Genomic DNA, 15,923 nt, shown 5'->3' on the forward strand with positions numbered 1-15,923 from the left:
TTTCAGTATACTTTTAGCCATACTGAAAGCTTCTTCATTATGGATACACAAAAGTCCTCTAATAGCTTCCTTGGCTTCCCCATCCATGTAACTTCCTAGGTAGAAAAGTTTCTCTGCTGGATTGGTGACTCGTGACTCTATGTATATTTAAAAATTCTTTATCCGGGATGGAAACTCTAATAAATCTCCTTTGGAAATCTCTGGCTCAGGGCGAGGCAGTTCACTTGTGGTGTTTTTGGATGACAAAATATCTACCACACTTTTAAATATATTCATGTCCACTGACTGACTTGGTGTATCATGCTTACCTGATGCCTGTGACTGTTTTAATTCTGATTCTGGTTCAAAACTCTTAGCATGTGGGTTGAGGTTTGGACTCACCTGCAAGAAAGTCTGATTTAGTTTGGACACTTCGCTCTCTAATTCACCCATGGCAGAAACAGATGAATCTTTGACAGTCACTTTCGGTTCCGATACGCTAGGTTTGATTGTCTCGCCTTCTGTGAGTCCTTGTGATTCAAAAAAATTTTGAAGATGCTGTTCTTTACTATCTAGTTCATCATCACTCTCAGGCAAATCTAAAGGATCTTCCACTGAATTTACAGCATTTAGCTCAGCTTGATTTGCAGCTAGATCTTTACTTAGAAGTAGTTTCTTATACTCCATTTCCTTTTCATGCAAGAATTTCTGATATTCTATTTCCCTGTCTTGAAACTGCTCCTCAACTTTTAGCCTAGCTAGTTTAGCATTTAACTGTTCTCTTTTTGTGGTGATTGACCAAGATCTACTAGTGCAATGAGAGTGCCTTGAAGCTTTAGTACTTTGTGACCTAACACACTGTGAGCACATGGATGCTTTACTAATTTGTGACCTAACAGACTGTGAATCCTTGGGTGCTTTACTTACTGATTCTGTGTTCTGCATCAATTCAATTAGTTTGTTGTCGATTCTCATTATACAGGTGGTGTGCACTTCTTTTTCTTCCACTAACTCCTATGACAACTGTACTTGTAAGCTTGGATCTGTTTCCATTAGCTTATGAAATGCTTTTACTACTTCATTAAACTGCACCTGTTCTGCATTTGCATGATCTTTAAACTGATCCAAACTTACATCATTCATATCTGACAATATTTCCTTTACTACTTTTGTCCATGCTTGCCTTGATGATCCTAACCTCTTTGAACACTGTGTTATTTGGTACTCATGCCCTTTCTCTGTTAAAGACCTTTGTCTGGTACTCTTCACTTTCTCATTTGACTCAGTAGACTGGAGCAGGTCACTTACAGCTTGTTCAGTATAACTCATTTTGCAACTGTTATTATACTGTACCTAATATGAACTCAAGACTAACATTCAATGTATACTTATTTGTAGTCGAAAGTTCTCTCTGGCTGTAGGTGAAGCTTGGAGAATGAAGAGTTTTCAGTGGTGAGCACAGACCAGTTCTGCAGTGTCAGCAACTTGCACACAGAAGTTCTAGAAGTCACTGTCAGCCAACCAGGGATGTTTTATTCATCAGAGATTGGAACATTCATCATGGAAATCTTGTGCACCCATCTGTTGCTTTTGTTGATTGCAGGAATTCTTGTGGTCGCCTCATTCTTTGTTCATACTGCAGGCCTCCATGTGCTGTGCTTGCAATTTATCAATATGAGAGATGAGTTTTTTACTATGAGGGACGAGTTTTACTGTCTCAGAGGGCCAGGTCAAGGGGCTTTACAGGGAAACTAGCAGGATTTTTTCTTGGCATTTATATTTCTTGTATTCTGTTCAATCCCAGTCATTCCCGTAAAACTGAAAAGTAATAATTTCTTTGTCTAAGAAACAAGTTCAAACATTTAACTTCTTATAACTGCATAAATCAGTAATCAAACAGAATAGGTCTTCTTCAACTAGGTCTTAATATTATGATACATCATTCACATACTGTACTACAAGCATACATATAACAGAATACTTTAGATATACTGAAATATGATACTGTACCTCGGTCACCTGTCATCTTGGCCTTGAGTCTGGTTGTTTACAAGTTGCAAATGATTGAAGAAGTGACGCCTTTTGCTCGGGGTTACTAAACTACAAATGAAGATACAGTTTTTAACACTAATATATACTGAGTATGCATATAATGGCATGCACATAATGAATATGACATTTACAGCAAGTCTAGGCTGGTCAGAGAAGACATCAGCATACTGACAGAGCAGTGACCTTGTGGCATTCTGATCACCTAATGCTAAGTCAGTGTTAAGTAAAACATCTCCGACAGTCTCTTCCTGACGGGACTGAATGGTTAAGGGCTTGTCATCATGGTCATCAGCTGGGATCACCGCGGCTGCCCCGGTTTCTTCCAGTGGCTGATCACTATCATCAGGTACTCGTAGGCCAGTCTCCTCGGGTTTTGACTCATGATAAGCCTTCAGCATGTTAACGTGGAACCTTTTGCGAAGATTCCCCATCTGAATTATGTAGTTGAGGTCTGAAATGCGCTCTACTACATCAAATGAACCCTTCCACTGTGCCAATAACTTGTTCTGGGCAGTGGGGGAGTAACACGAAGCACTTATCGCCTGGACTAAACTTCCGAAGTTTTGCCTTCTTATCATAATAGGCTTTCTGAACTTCCCGCGCCTTGATCAATTCTTCCTTACCTAACTCGCACGTTGACTGGAGGTGGTCAGCTAGATCAAGGATGTAGGTGTAGGTGGTCTTGACTTCAGGGTCATGTTCTTCATCGTCCCATAACTCGCGAAGGACTTGAAGTGGTCCACGGACCGACCTTCCATACACCAGTTCAAAGGGTGAGAACTTCAAGGAATGCTGTGGGGCTTCTCGATAAGCAAACAGAAGAGGAGCAATGAACCGCAGCCATTCCTTCAGCTGTTTGGCAGCCATGCGCTTTAACATCTTCTTGAGAGTCCCTCTGAACCTCTCACACAATCTGTTACACATGGGATGATAAGGTGTAGTTTGCAGGCCTTGGATGGACAACAACCTGAATGCTTTGTTCATCATTGCAGAGGTGTACTGCGAACCCTGGTCGCTTAAGACCTCTTTGGGGATACCTACGTAACAGAACACTTCAATCAATGCCTCAGCAACAGTGACGGCCTCTATATTCTTAAGGGCCACGGCTTCAGGCCACCGTGTGCTGAAATCAACAATAGTGAGGATATACCTTGATCCGTCACTTGCCTTAGGGGAAATTGGCCCAACAATGTCAACTGCTACTCTCTCGAACGGTTCAGAGATTACAGGCATTGGTTTCAATGGCACAGGACGGACACGTCCCTGGTCAGTGGTATGCTGACACACATCACAGGGATGCACTAGCCTTTTTATTTCCTGTCCCATACCTGGCCAGAAAAAGTCAGCATGGATGCAGAGGTTTTCTTTTGGCCCATGTGACCTCCCATCATCGAACAATGACCTAATTCCAACACTGCCCAGTGATACTACGAACTGCAGTCGAACCTCGCCCTGGGGTGTTTGTGACTCACGGTATAGCCGTCCTCGCTTGCAAAGGAACCTGGCTTGACCTCCCCGTGAATACTTAATCACTTTACCCTCCGGCTTCTTACACACTGAGGCAAGTGTCAGGTCAGACTGTTGTTCTTGGACAACATCTTGACTACGAATCAAATCTTGCAGCGTTGCGACGGTCAACGGGGTGACACGATTCGGAGCCTTGGCCATGGCTCGTGTTACTGCAACAGCCGAAGTCTGAGTAGCAACATCTATGGTGCAACTGTTTTTGACGCCCGGTATGTTGCTGATAATGAGGTTAAACAAGGGTTCTGGCATGACAACAGCAGCTGTCAAGCCAGTGTAGAAGGATGCCACCTGGATACGTGCCTCAGGGAACAATGTCACTGACCCATCAATAAGTCTAACTTGGATCTGCTTGCCCGTGTACTCGTCGGGCCGAACTAAACTTTGCTTGACAGAGCAACCTGAGGAACCATTATCTCTCAGGACATTTACAGAAACACCTCCCACAAACCCTGGCTGAACAAGAAAGGCAGTGTTACTGGTGGAAGGGTCTGAGGAGGTAGCAGCCAGTCATTGGTGAGACTGCGGAAGAAACAATGCAGCAAATGTGGCGCCCTGAGAACTTGATGCCTGAGGGATCGTGCTCACCATCTGAGGAGCTGGAGCATTGACCACCTGAGATGGAGGGTTCACTGTCGCTGGGGAGCTAGTGAACCGTGGGGAAGTACCTGTACTGGTAGGGTTGGCACCACTGTGTGCTTGTTGGGGAATGAAGGCTGCATTTGCATCCTGCCTTCTATACACTAAAGTCGATTATCTCTTCGCGCTTGGAAGGAGTTTCATCTTTCTCCATCCACTCATCTAAGTAAGCAGTCAACCGGTCAAGAAACTGAACGGTAGTCTCTTTTTCATGTAAACGCGCCCTCATGAACTGACTCTTGGCGTCGTCAAGTGTGAGACCATACTCTTTGACGAGTGCAGCCTTCATCATCTCATACGTGAGATTGTCTCCACGAATTCTGTGGAGAATATCGAGAGCAGAGCCCTCAAACAGGCTAAGAAACTGAAACCGCTTAGCTGCATCATCCAGCCATGTCTTCAAAACGAGCTATGTATGGCTCGATTCGCTCGCCTTCCTTGTATGGAGGAAGCTTGATGTGTGGGGTCGCCAGAACATGTGCAGGGAGAGTGCTCATGGAGCTTGGGCCAGCTGCACCAGATGTGTCTGAAGCCAAGGAATCTTGCTTTAGCTTCGACATTTCACGTTCATGTTTTTCAGGTGCCTCGCGCTCGGCACGTTCGTGTTCTCATTGTCTCTCTCGTTGTTCTAGCTCGTATTGATGTTCTCTCTCGCGTTCCTCGCACTGTTTTCGCTCATGTTCTAACTCGAGTTTGCATTGTTTTCGCTCATGTTCACGTTCTCTCTCGTGTTTCTTACGCTGAATTCAACGCTTTTTGTGAGCATCATTCTCACGTTGCTGCTCCTAATTAAACCGAGAGAGGACGTAATTCTTTACCTCTTTGGGGTCGGTAAGCCCCATATCTTTGGCTTCCTGTACATAGACGCTGGTAGACATGATGCTAAGTCAATCTAAGTGAACTAGAGACTAAGCACTGACTGCTATTTTGCAGAGAAAGATGCCAATAATTGAGAATAAAGAATATAGACACAGGTTAGTGGTGACCAGTTTTATATAGATAAACTGATAAAGAAAAAATTAAACAAACAACTGACTATGAAAATTATTATGTAAAATTAATAGAACTGAATCAATAATCACCAATAAGATAGTGTCTATAGACTTTAATAATAAATACCTAAGTATGAGTGAATGAGTATTATCTCGTGAATAACTTTAGAGCTAGAAGTTAATATCCTGGAATGAAATTGCCAGATATCACTTTTTTTTTTAATTAAAAAATACTTTTAATGTTACTTGAGAATATGGGCAATATATTGACAAGGAAATCAAGCAATGATTACTTTATGCCGGCTTCGCCGATTCTCTAAGGACGAGAATTAATAAACTTTCTCAACAGTACACAGCAGAGACTAATTACTCACACGTGCTGTTAATTAGTACTGTTGGCCTCTGGAGAAAGTGACTCCATCCCTGACAATCAGTAACTAATACTAATAGCAATAAGCAAGTTCTTGCCAGTGCATTAACTCCTGGTTGCACAATAGATTTTAAGTTAAATGCAAAAGGGCTGGCCTTAGGACCAGTTACGAATAATGCAAAGCATTTATGAAAACTAGGAGCTATAAGAAAAATAAACTTAATGTGAAGAAATAAAACACAAGTTTACATTACATTAAACTCAAGAGAAATGAACTGAAAATGTATTAATTACAGTGAGATAAATTTACGTTACATGTTTCAAAATGAATTCAAAAAAACAAAGAGAATACACTCACTCGCTCACTCAAAAGCTAAACTCTTAAGCCTAGGAAAAATGAAAGGAAAATACTGGTCAGAAAAGGGATTAGGCGGGAAGAACTGGGCGTCATTGTTGAGGAAGGACACTGCCACACACGTTGAACCTCTACACCGGATCACACTGGGTGGAGATTTCAGGAACCCACTGAAGAACGACCTGCTCTCATGGCACATAAAGTCTGACTGAATTCAAACAAGCGAGGCGAGGGCTGAGGCCAGCAGCTAACTGCTAACAGAAAGAGAGTAAGCGAAACACGCCCATAATAAATCACTCAGAGAAAGCGCTAATGTCGCGCGCAAGGACGATCACTTATGAAACAATGAAAAATGTTCTGAAAACACGTCCGATTGGGTGAATACATGGGGTTGACTGAATGATACTTATGGGAATTCACTAGAATTGGCGGTTTCCCACAAAACTTCAATGTCACGAGTTTATTTAGATACAGAATGCGCCAATTCGTGACAATTGTGATGGGGGATATGAACGGAAGAGTAGGCACTGGGCCTGAGGATGACATAATGGATTGTTATGGAGTACCAGGAGAAAATGATAATGAAAAGAGACTGAAGGATATGTGTCAGGAGAGGAGGTTGTGCATTTGTAACTTGTATTTCAAACACAGAGATGCACATAAATATACATGGTATAGAGGGAGCGGGGATCGTGTTGAAAGATGCCTGATTGATTACGTGCTCGTAGAGAGGTCGATGATGGATATGGTTGCTGATACGAGGGCTGTGAGAGGACAATGTGGAGGTCTGTCAGATCATATGATTGTGGTATGCAAGATCAAGCTGAGAGGGGTGAGGTGGATCAGGAGAGAGAGGAGCAGTCAGGGAGAAAGACTGAAAGTTGAGCAGCTGAAGATCAAAGAAATGGCAGATGAATACAGGACCAAAGTAGAGGACGAGTTAGAATTACTGAATTGGAATGAAATGGATCTGGACAGACTGTGGAATGCATATAGAAATTGCTTAGTTAGGAATGCTAAAGCGGCTTATGGTGTGGCAAGAGTAACAACAAAGAAGAAAGGCACGGCATGGTGGGATGAGGAGGTAAAGAGAGCGGTGGAGGAAAAGAGGAAGAAGTAGCTAAAGTGGTTATAGGATAGGGGTTCAGTTGAAATAAGAACTGAATATGTTGAGAGCAAGAAGCACGTAAAGAGACTAGTGAAGAGGAAAAAGGAGGTAAATGAGGATCTAGGATGAAAAGTGAATGCGAACTACTCTGAAAATAGAAAGTTATTCTGGAAAGAGGTGCGGAAATGTAGAAGTTAAAGCGGAAAGAAATCGGATGGTGTGAGGAATGCAGGTGGTAGATTATTAACCCATGAAGATGAAGCAAGGACCAAATGGAAAGAATATTTTGAAAGCCTGATGAATGGGGATAGAGAGAGCAGAGCAGCTGTAAACATGATTGGTTTTGGGGGTGTGCAGAAAAGGAATGCAGTGCCAGGAGACGTGACACTCGCACAGGTGAAGAGTGCTGTGAAGCAGTTGAAAAATGGAAAAGCAGCTGGGGTTGATGAGGTGTATGCAGAGATGCTTAAATGTAGTGGAGAGAATGGAATGAAGTGCTTGTTGGAGATATGTAAGAAGGCATGGATGAGTGAAACTGTGCCTGCAGAGTGGAAAAAGGCTGTGATTGTACTGCTGTACAAAAATAAAGGTGAACGAAGTGAGTGCAAGGATTATCGTGGCATAAGCTTACTGAGTGTGGTAGGGAAGGTATATGGAAGAATTATTATAGAGAAAGTAAGAGAGATATCAGAAGTCCTAGTGAGTGATGAACAGGGTGGCTTTAGGAGTGGCAGAGGATGTGTGGACCAAATATTTGCAGTGAGACTGATAGTAGAGAAGGCTTGTGAGAAGGACAATGAGGTGTTTATGGCAATGATGGATCTGGAAAAAGCATATGACAAAGTGGACAGAGAAGGATTGTGGAAAGTTTTGCGCATGTACGGTGTAGAGGGTAAGCTGCTAGGTGCCGTCAAGAGTTTTTATAATGGTAGTGAAGCATGTGTCAGGGTTAATTGGCATCTAAGTGAATGGTTCACAATCAGTGTGAGTGTGCGACAAGGTTGTGTGATGTCCCCATGGTTGTTCAATGTATATATGGATGGGGTGATGAGAGAAGTGAAAACACGAGTAATGGAGAGAGGGATGGCATTGGTAATGAATGGTGATGGATGGAATATCTCAAATTAGTTGTATGCTGATGACGCAGTACTGCTTGCAAGTACCAGGCAAGAACTTGGTAGGCTAGCGGAGAGTTTTGCTGATGTCTGTAAGTGTCGTTCCCTAAGAGTAAATGTAGAAAAGAGTAAAGTGATGGTTAATGAGAGAGAAGGTGACTCCCAGTGAGATGTTACAGTGAATGGAGAGAGACTGGAATTGGTGAGAGAGTTCAAATACCTGGATACAGTGATAGAAAAGAGAGGAAAATGTGCAAAAGAAGTTGAAAGTAGAGTGACACAAGGAAAAAAAGTAGCTGGTGCAATGAAGGCCTTGATAAGAAACAGCAGCTTGAGTGTTGCAGCTGCACGAGGCTTACATGAAGGAGTGTTGGTGCCAACTTTAACATATTGATGTGAGACTATGGTGTGGCATGAAAATGAAAAGTCAAGAGTAATAGCAGTGGAGATGGGACTGCTGAGGAATGTATGTGGAGTACAGAGGGTGGATAGGATACGAAATAATGTGATTCGTGAAAGATGCGGAGTGAGGAAGTCGGTGGACACCAGAGCAGAAGATAGTGTACTGAGATGGTATGGTCATGTGGACAGAATGGATAACAATAGAGTGGTGAAGAAGGTATATCTGAGCGAATTCGAAGGAGGGAGGAGGCAAGGTAGGCCAAGGAGAAGGTGAAGAGATATGGTGGATGAATGTGTGAGGAACAGAGGTTCGGAAGTCGGTGAGGCTAGGAAACTGACAGGAGATCGAGCTGGCTGGATGAATTTTGTGAGGAGAAGTGCAGGATCAGGGGTTTTTGGCACTCCTTTTTAACGTGGCAGCGTCTGGATTGACTCTGTCGGATACGATTATGTGAAGCTACAGAACGTGGTGAATATTTTTGGTGTATCCGATAGAGCCAGGATTTCTGGGGCTTGAATGATGAGTGAATGGAAGCATGGCCCATTGGATTGGGCAATTGTGGGCTGTCTGGACATTGCTACTCCTCATCCTGCCCTTGGGTGGGAAAAGAAGTCCGGATGATGATATATATATATATATATATATATATATATATATATATATATATATTTATGTGACCGACTCTAGGCATAGGCTTCACAGCCTGCTTTTCAAGGCGCAGTAGTCCTCCTACGTACCGCACACCTCTACATTTCACCACTTCGGCGCTAACACCCACCGTCCATACTGAATACATGCTTGGGCTGTCTCATACAGGACTGGTGTATTGGTATTAGCGGGGGTATTTTTACGACATGTCGGCGGGCCTTCTGGTAGATCAGTAAAGTCCTGCCTCAGCAGGATTTGAACCCGGGTCCATCAGGACTGCAGGCCAACTCTCTACCGATTGACCCACCGCCTTCCCCATATATATATATATATATATATATATATATATCTATTGCCAGACGCCTCAATCCCGTTTGGGGTGGCCACAGACAAATCGCCTCCAAGTCGCCTTGTCCCCCGCCATTTCACTCCCCTGCTCCCAGCTCACACCCCCCTCTCTCATATACCTCTCCACCCCATCCCTCCATCTCATCCTCGGCCTCCCCCTCCCTCTTTCCCCCTCCACCTCACTCACATACACTCTCTTCGTCAGTCTTTCACCCTCCATCCTCTCCACATGGCCAAACCACCTCAGTGTGTTCCTCATAACGCTTCCTATCACATCCACATCAACACCACAACGCTCCTTTATATCCTCATTCGTCAGCCTGTCTCTCCATGTGACTCCACAGGCTCCTCTCAAATAACTCATTTCCACTGCTCTCACTCTTGACTTGTGTCCTTCCAACAACGTCCAAGCTTCACTTCCGTACGTTAGAGTTGGTATCACAATACTGTCATGTAGCAACTTTTTCACTTCCATGCTCACTTCCCTGTTTCTTATCACTGCTTTCAAGGAACCAGCAACCTTTCTTCCCTGCTGTACCCTTTCAAGCACTTCACCCTCCAAACCTCCATCCTTACTCATCACACTACCCAAGTACTTAAACGTACTCACACTTTCCAATTCCTCACCATCCAACCTCGCTGTACATTCACTGACTTCACCTCTCTCAAAGACCATCACTTTACTCTTCCCTACATTCACCTTTAGATTCCGTTTCTTACACACTCTCCCAAACTCATCTACCAAGCCTTGCAGCTCTCCTTCGTCTTCACTCAACAACACAGTATCATCTGCAAACAACAGTACAGGGAGTTTCCAAACACTATCCTCTTTCACCATGGCCACTCCAACATCCACTACCCTACTTTGTACCTCTTTTATTACCCCATCCATGTACAGATTGAACAACCATGGAGACATGACACATCCCATATATATATATATATATATATATATATATATATATTCATTCATTCATTGCCAGACGCCATGTATCCCAAGCGGGGTGGCCAAGGGCTTAGAGTTAATTGTTTTACAGGGAGGGGCACTAATCCTCTACCAACCCCACTTGACACGTAGGGATGCCAACAGCATCTGGTGTTCCCAGGCGGTCACCCATCCAAGTACTAACCAGACCCAACGTTGCTTAACTTCGCTGATCGGACGGGAAGCGGTGTACTCAACGATTTTGCTACTCCCTTCCTCCACAGCAAAAGAAGGCATCTCTAAGAGCATCAGAAAATGACTGAAAATAAAGGGGGAGAGGAGGGTACCTAACCGTCACCCCATGACCCCCCTCGATATTACACATCCAGGTCACCACAAAAGCTAGCCTTGAAAACCACTACGCAAGTCAAGAGTGAGAGAAGTTTAAGTAAATTATTTGGAAGGAACATTTGGTGATATGTGGTGATGACTATAAACCGCTCACTTGATGCAATGCTGCATTTTCCATCCTTTACGAATATCATTAATTTTCTGTGTCTGCTCTCCTCTCTTCCTATTTCTCCCCTCTTTCCTGTCTCTTTTTATTGCAGTAAACTCTCAGTTATCCGTTGTAATTCAGCCAAGCCCTATGCTAAATAATGAGAAATGCTGGATAATGCATAGTACCTTCTCCCATCAGCTCGTTATTTGGCACTGAGCCGGATATTGTTTTACTATCCAACTTGACTGTCTATCCTAAAAACTTTCCCATAAGTTAAAGATGAAAATAAAGCATGAAATACAATAAAATAAGGACACAGTATAGTAATACAGTGTCGGTTGGCTACTAATTATGAGCCGATCGACACGCCTTAACACTAGGTATTGCATACAAGTGGCAGTTACGTCCCATTTTGGCAAAAAATATTGCAGAATTTTGTCGGATATTGTTTAATATAGCCGAGCCAGCCGAGCCGGATAATTGAGAGTTTACTGTACCTTTCCTTCCTTTTCAGGTGGCTTTACATTGAGTGACAAGCCAAATATTTTCCTGTAAGCCAGGAATCCATTTACAATGGTGGGTGATTATCATTACCTATGCATACGTGTTACCTGTGTGTCAACAAGTAGGTAGGTGGAGGGTTAATGCCCCACCCCATAAAATAACTAACTCAAAGACAACGGCCACCCCATATGGGATTATGACGTGTGACTATAGACAGACAGACAGATGTGAAGTTACAGACTGATGTGGAGAGACAGACTCAAAAATGAGTGGGAAAGTGAAGGAGTGATGTGGTGTGGATGTGGATGAGATAGAAAATGTTCAGAGAAATACACTGAGGTGGTTTGGCCATGTGGAGAGGATTGAGAGTGACAGACTAACTGGGAGAGCATATGTGAGTGAGGTAGAGAGAGGGGGACAGGGAGATCGAGGATAAGATGAAGGGATGGAGTAAAAAGGTATACGAGAGAAGGGAATGTAAGTTGGGGGAGGGCAGCGAAGTGCCAGGGGACAGGGTGACACAGAGGCAATTTATTTGTGGCTACCCATTATGGGATTAAGGCACCTGCCTATAGATAGACAGATCGATAGAAAACCGCTCAAACTAGGATAGCTGTTACTGCTTCAGCAGGCTTGTCAAGTTGATCATGGACAAAAAGAGGACTGTTCATAGCCTGGTATGCTGGTGATTCAGACAGCTGTGTATCTTTGTGTTTAAGGGACCAGGAAAGTGCTACTGCATCACCAGTGGTGCTTCATTAGCAAAACCCAAGGATTCCCTCATCGTTTCGGAAACAACTAAACTATATCCCACAGCACAGGAACACACCCTTTTATAAAATACCGACATGTTTAAAAAGACCCACTGTGTGTCATGGGTAAGTGAGATCACACCCAAGATGCGTCGTGTTATGCATCGTAGTCTGGGCTCTGACATCTCGGGACCAGCTACGATGCGGGCCTTGGGTTCTTTGTTCACGTCCAGCCCAGCGTACACAAACAAGGAGGGGAAAGTCCAAACACTGACTGAACAGGGACAAACGTATATTATCAATAAGTGGGGTTACATTTTATCACACACTACAGTTCGTGACCAAACCTAATAAATACAGAATATCAGCTAACACAGAACAATATGCCTTACACTAAGTATCTCCACCTAGTTCATACATAATATTGACCAACACGAGAAGTATATATCCACTTACAAAGAGCAATCTTACTTTACAATGCATGTATAATTTGTACAACAGTCCAGGTATCTCCTGCTCCTGTGTACGTATAACACTTCTAATACAATTTACCTCAACATACACAACACGTAACAGAGACGGAAGCACATTCCCTTTCCACAACCATTTGTAGGCATAATATAACACAATACTGTATGTAAGTATATAGCTATAGGTAACAATATGTAAAACAGGTAGTTATGTCTGAGTTCTCCAGGAGGAGTTACAAAACACATCATCTTACCTAGACTAACCAGGAATGTCAATTCACATAATGTATATCCACAACCTTTGTTGTCCCAGACCATCAAGAATCCTTAACCATACGATGTATCTCAAACTTCCTCATAGACCAGATGAACAAGAATTTCATGACGTATTCAAACACGTGGAGTAACCAGCACTAGCCAGTTAGTTCACGTGATAGTATTTACCATACACATCCTCCCCACACTGTATATAACGTTGGAGAGATTCCCTTCAAAGAGAGAAAGAGAGAGAAGTGCTAGGGAGAACGTTAGGGTCATGGTCTGCTAAACTGTAATTCACTTTTTATAACTGTGTTCAATAAACTTAGTAACCCAAGAGTGCTGTAACTCACCTCGTTGACACTACGTCTCACTGCTTTATTCTGACTGAGCTTAACGATCCATAATCGATTGCCCTATCTCCCTACAAGTACTTAAGACCACGCTATCGAGATTGGTGGCAAGCGGTAATAACGAACGAACAACGATAAACTACGCCACTCGAGACGTGGCGAGCGATGAAAACGAACCATAATCAAGGTATGCCTTACGAGTATACTACGACAAACAAAGCCTTACGAGTTTACACAACCGCAACAACGGTAAACTATATCTACCTCACTACGTTCACTGACAGTGGTGGCGAGCTGTAAACGAAGCCGATTAACGTCTCAATCAGAGCAATCTACGACTACGCTCTATTTGGCGACTTTACGCAGTCAAACAAAAAACAAATATGCAAAGAAGAGAGCGAAAGCCGGCGTCGCATCAACGCAACTTAACATCGTTCCTAATTGCTCCTAAACCACAACTCCATGATTACGAGAAACAATATCAGCGTTAAACTACGTCGATCAACAACTCTACAAGCCTACAAGTTAATCTCAGCGAGTAAGGAAAATCAAACACTACATATAAACAAGGAAAGTGTGAAAGGAGGAAGTGCATCTGTGTGTTGACCCAAACTGGTGATGTAAAATCAGCACATTTTCTCCCTCCACCACGACCCCCACCATCTTCTTCCCCACCACCACTACCACAGTGAGGCAAGCAGGTCAGCATTGTCATTATTTGCAATGGTCGTCATAACCCGTCAATCAGTCCGAGTGCCTGACAACACCAGCCTGCCATCCAACACCTGCCTGCCTGCCAGCCTGTCTGCCTGAACTAGCAACGACAACGAGTGCTGATGCTGTCACACCAGGACCTGACCTACCTCAACCAAATCCTAAGTGACGTGTGTGACTCTGACCTCCACCACCAGGAAGAGGAGAGCGAGTGTCTTAACCCCAGATGTAATCAACAATCAACAAACACCACGACTGAATCTCCACTGCTGTTCTAGTGAGTTGATTTATTCTAACCAAGGTTGTATTAGTTAACATTTCACCACTTACATAACTATCCATAAAATACTGTCACTTAGTTAACGAACCAAGCAATTATACTATATATATATATATATATATATATATATATATATACCATCCGTTGAGGTCCATTGCAGGACCGGCCTATCCCTACCGAAGCAGGGACGATACAGCCAATGTATCTCTACCCAGTGGCTTAGGCTGTCTGGTAGAGACTGTATGTAGGGTGAAAAGTGCTTGTGAGTGTGACTGTAGTGTTGTAGTAGGCTGTGAACCAAGTGTAATCGGTCCTCCTTAAGCCGATTGGGTGCAAGCATACTAGTATGCACACTGGTTCAACCACAGCATCCCTTGTGTCCGCCAAAGGAGCAAGTGGCCTTGTGAACGCTTCCCAAAGTTTTTACAACTTTGGCGGAAGGCGAACCCGCGCTCACTAGCGTGCGAAACACACGCTCTACCACGGAGGCTCCATATATATATATATATATATATATATATATATATATATATATATATGTGTGTGTGTGTGTGTGTGTGTGTGTGTGTCACGAATCAAATTCGCGCCGTTTTCCTTTTGTGAGAAAACACGAACTATTAGTTTAAAACTCACTGTGTATCGATCAGTCAACCGTTTCTCTGTCCATTTCGGTGGTATACTTTTTTCATAACATTCGTCACTGTTTCAAAAGTGACCGATCTAATGCACGTCATTAGGTGCTCTACTGAGCGATATTATTGTTTCTTTATTGTTCGCCCCTGCTTGCCTAAACCGTTGGCCACGCCTTCTCGGCTGGCCTGTGCGTCCTACCACACGCATCGTATTTGAATGGGCATTCAAGTGTCTGTCTGGACGGAGTGAGGTTCTGTGCTCCAGCAGTGAGAGAGTGAGAGGTCAGCTAGCACCCAGACTCCACTAGACAACAGTTCTCCAGGCTCCCACCCTTCTTTGGTGATACACTACATTCATTGACCAGTATTTCCTTTTCGTATTTTCCTAGGTTAAAGAGTTTAGTTAAGTGTGCTGTTTCCTCACATGCTGGCCGGCTGCGCCGCATGTTGTTTTTTTTTCCTAGGAGTAAGAATTTAGCTTTTGAGTGAGTGAGTGTGATCTCTTTATTTTGAATTAATTTGAAATGTAACGTTAAATTTATTTCTTTGTAATCAATAAATTTAACAGTTCTTTTTCTTGAGCTTGATGTAATGTAAACTCGTGTTTCATCTCCATAATTAAGCTTATTTCCCTTATAGCTCCTAGCTTGCATAAACGTTTTGCCATTCATAACTGGTACTTAGGCCAGTCTTGTTGTATTAAGCTTAGAATCCGTTGTGCCTTCTAGGAGTTACGCATCAGCAAGAATCTGATATTATTAATAGTATTAGTTATTTATTGTCAGGGGTGAAGTCACTTTCTCCAGAGGCTAACAGTACTAATAAACAGCGACTGTGAGTAATTAGTCTCTGCTGTGTACTGTTGAGAAAGTTTATAAATTCTCGTTCTGAGAGAGTCGGCGAAGCGGATCGGCATAAAGTAATCATTGCTTGATTTAGCAAGACAATTCATTGTCCCTGCTCTTCAGTATTATTGAGAATTGTCACTTAATAATATTGC

The 15,923-nt window shown here is 43.1% G+C and overlaps 1 pseudogene; it reads right to left on the reverse strand.

Annotated features, from left to right (window-relative positions):
* Positions 1–10,614: 10,614 nt before the first annotated feature.
* LOC145398277 (5S ribosomal RNA) lies at positions 10,615–10,731 on the reverse strand (annotated as a pseudogene).
* Positions 10,732–15,923: the final 5,192 nt, after the last annotated feature.

This window comes from Coenobita brevimanus, chromosome 44 (genome assembly GCF_032717465.1).
Source record: "Coenobita brevimanus isolate Jiangsu-jjx chromosome 44, ASM3271746v2, whole genome shotgun sequence".
NCBI lineage: Eukaryota > Metazoa > Arthropoda > Malacostraca > Decapoda > Coenobitidae > Coenobita > Coenobita brevimanus.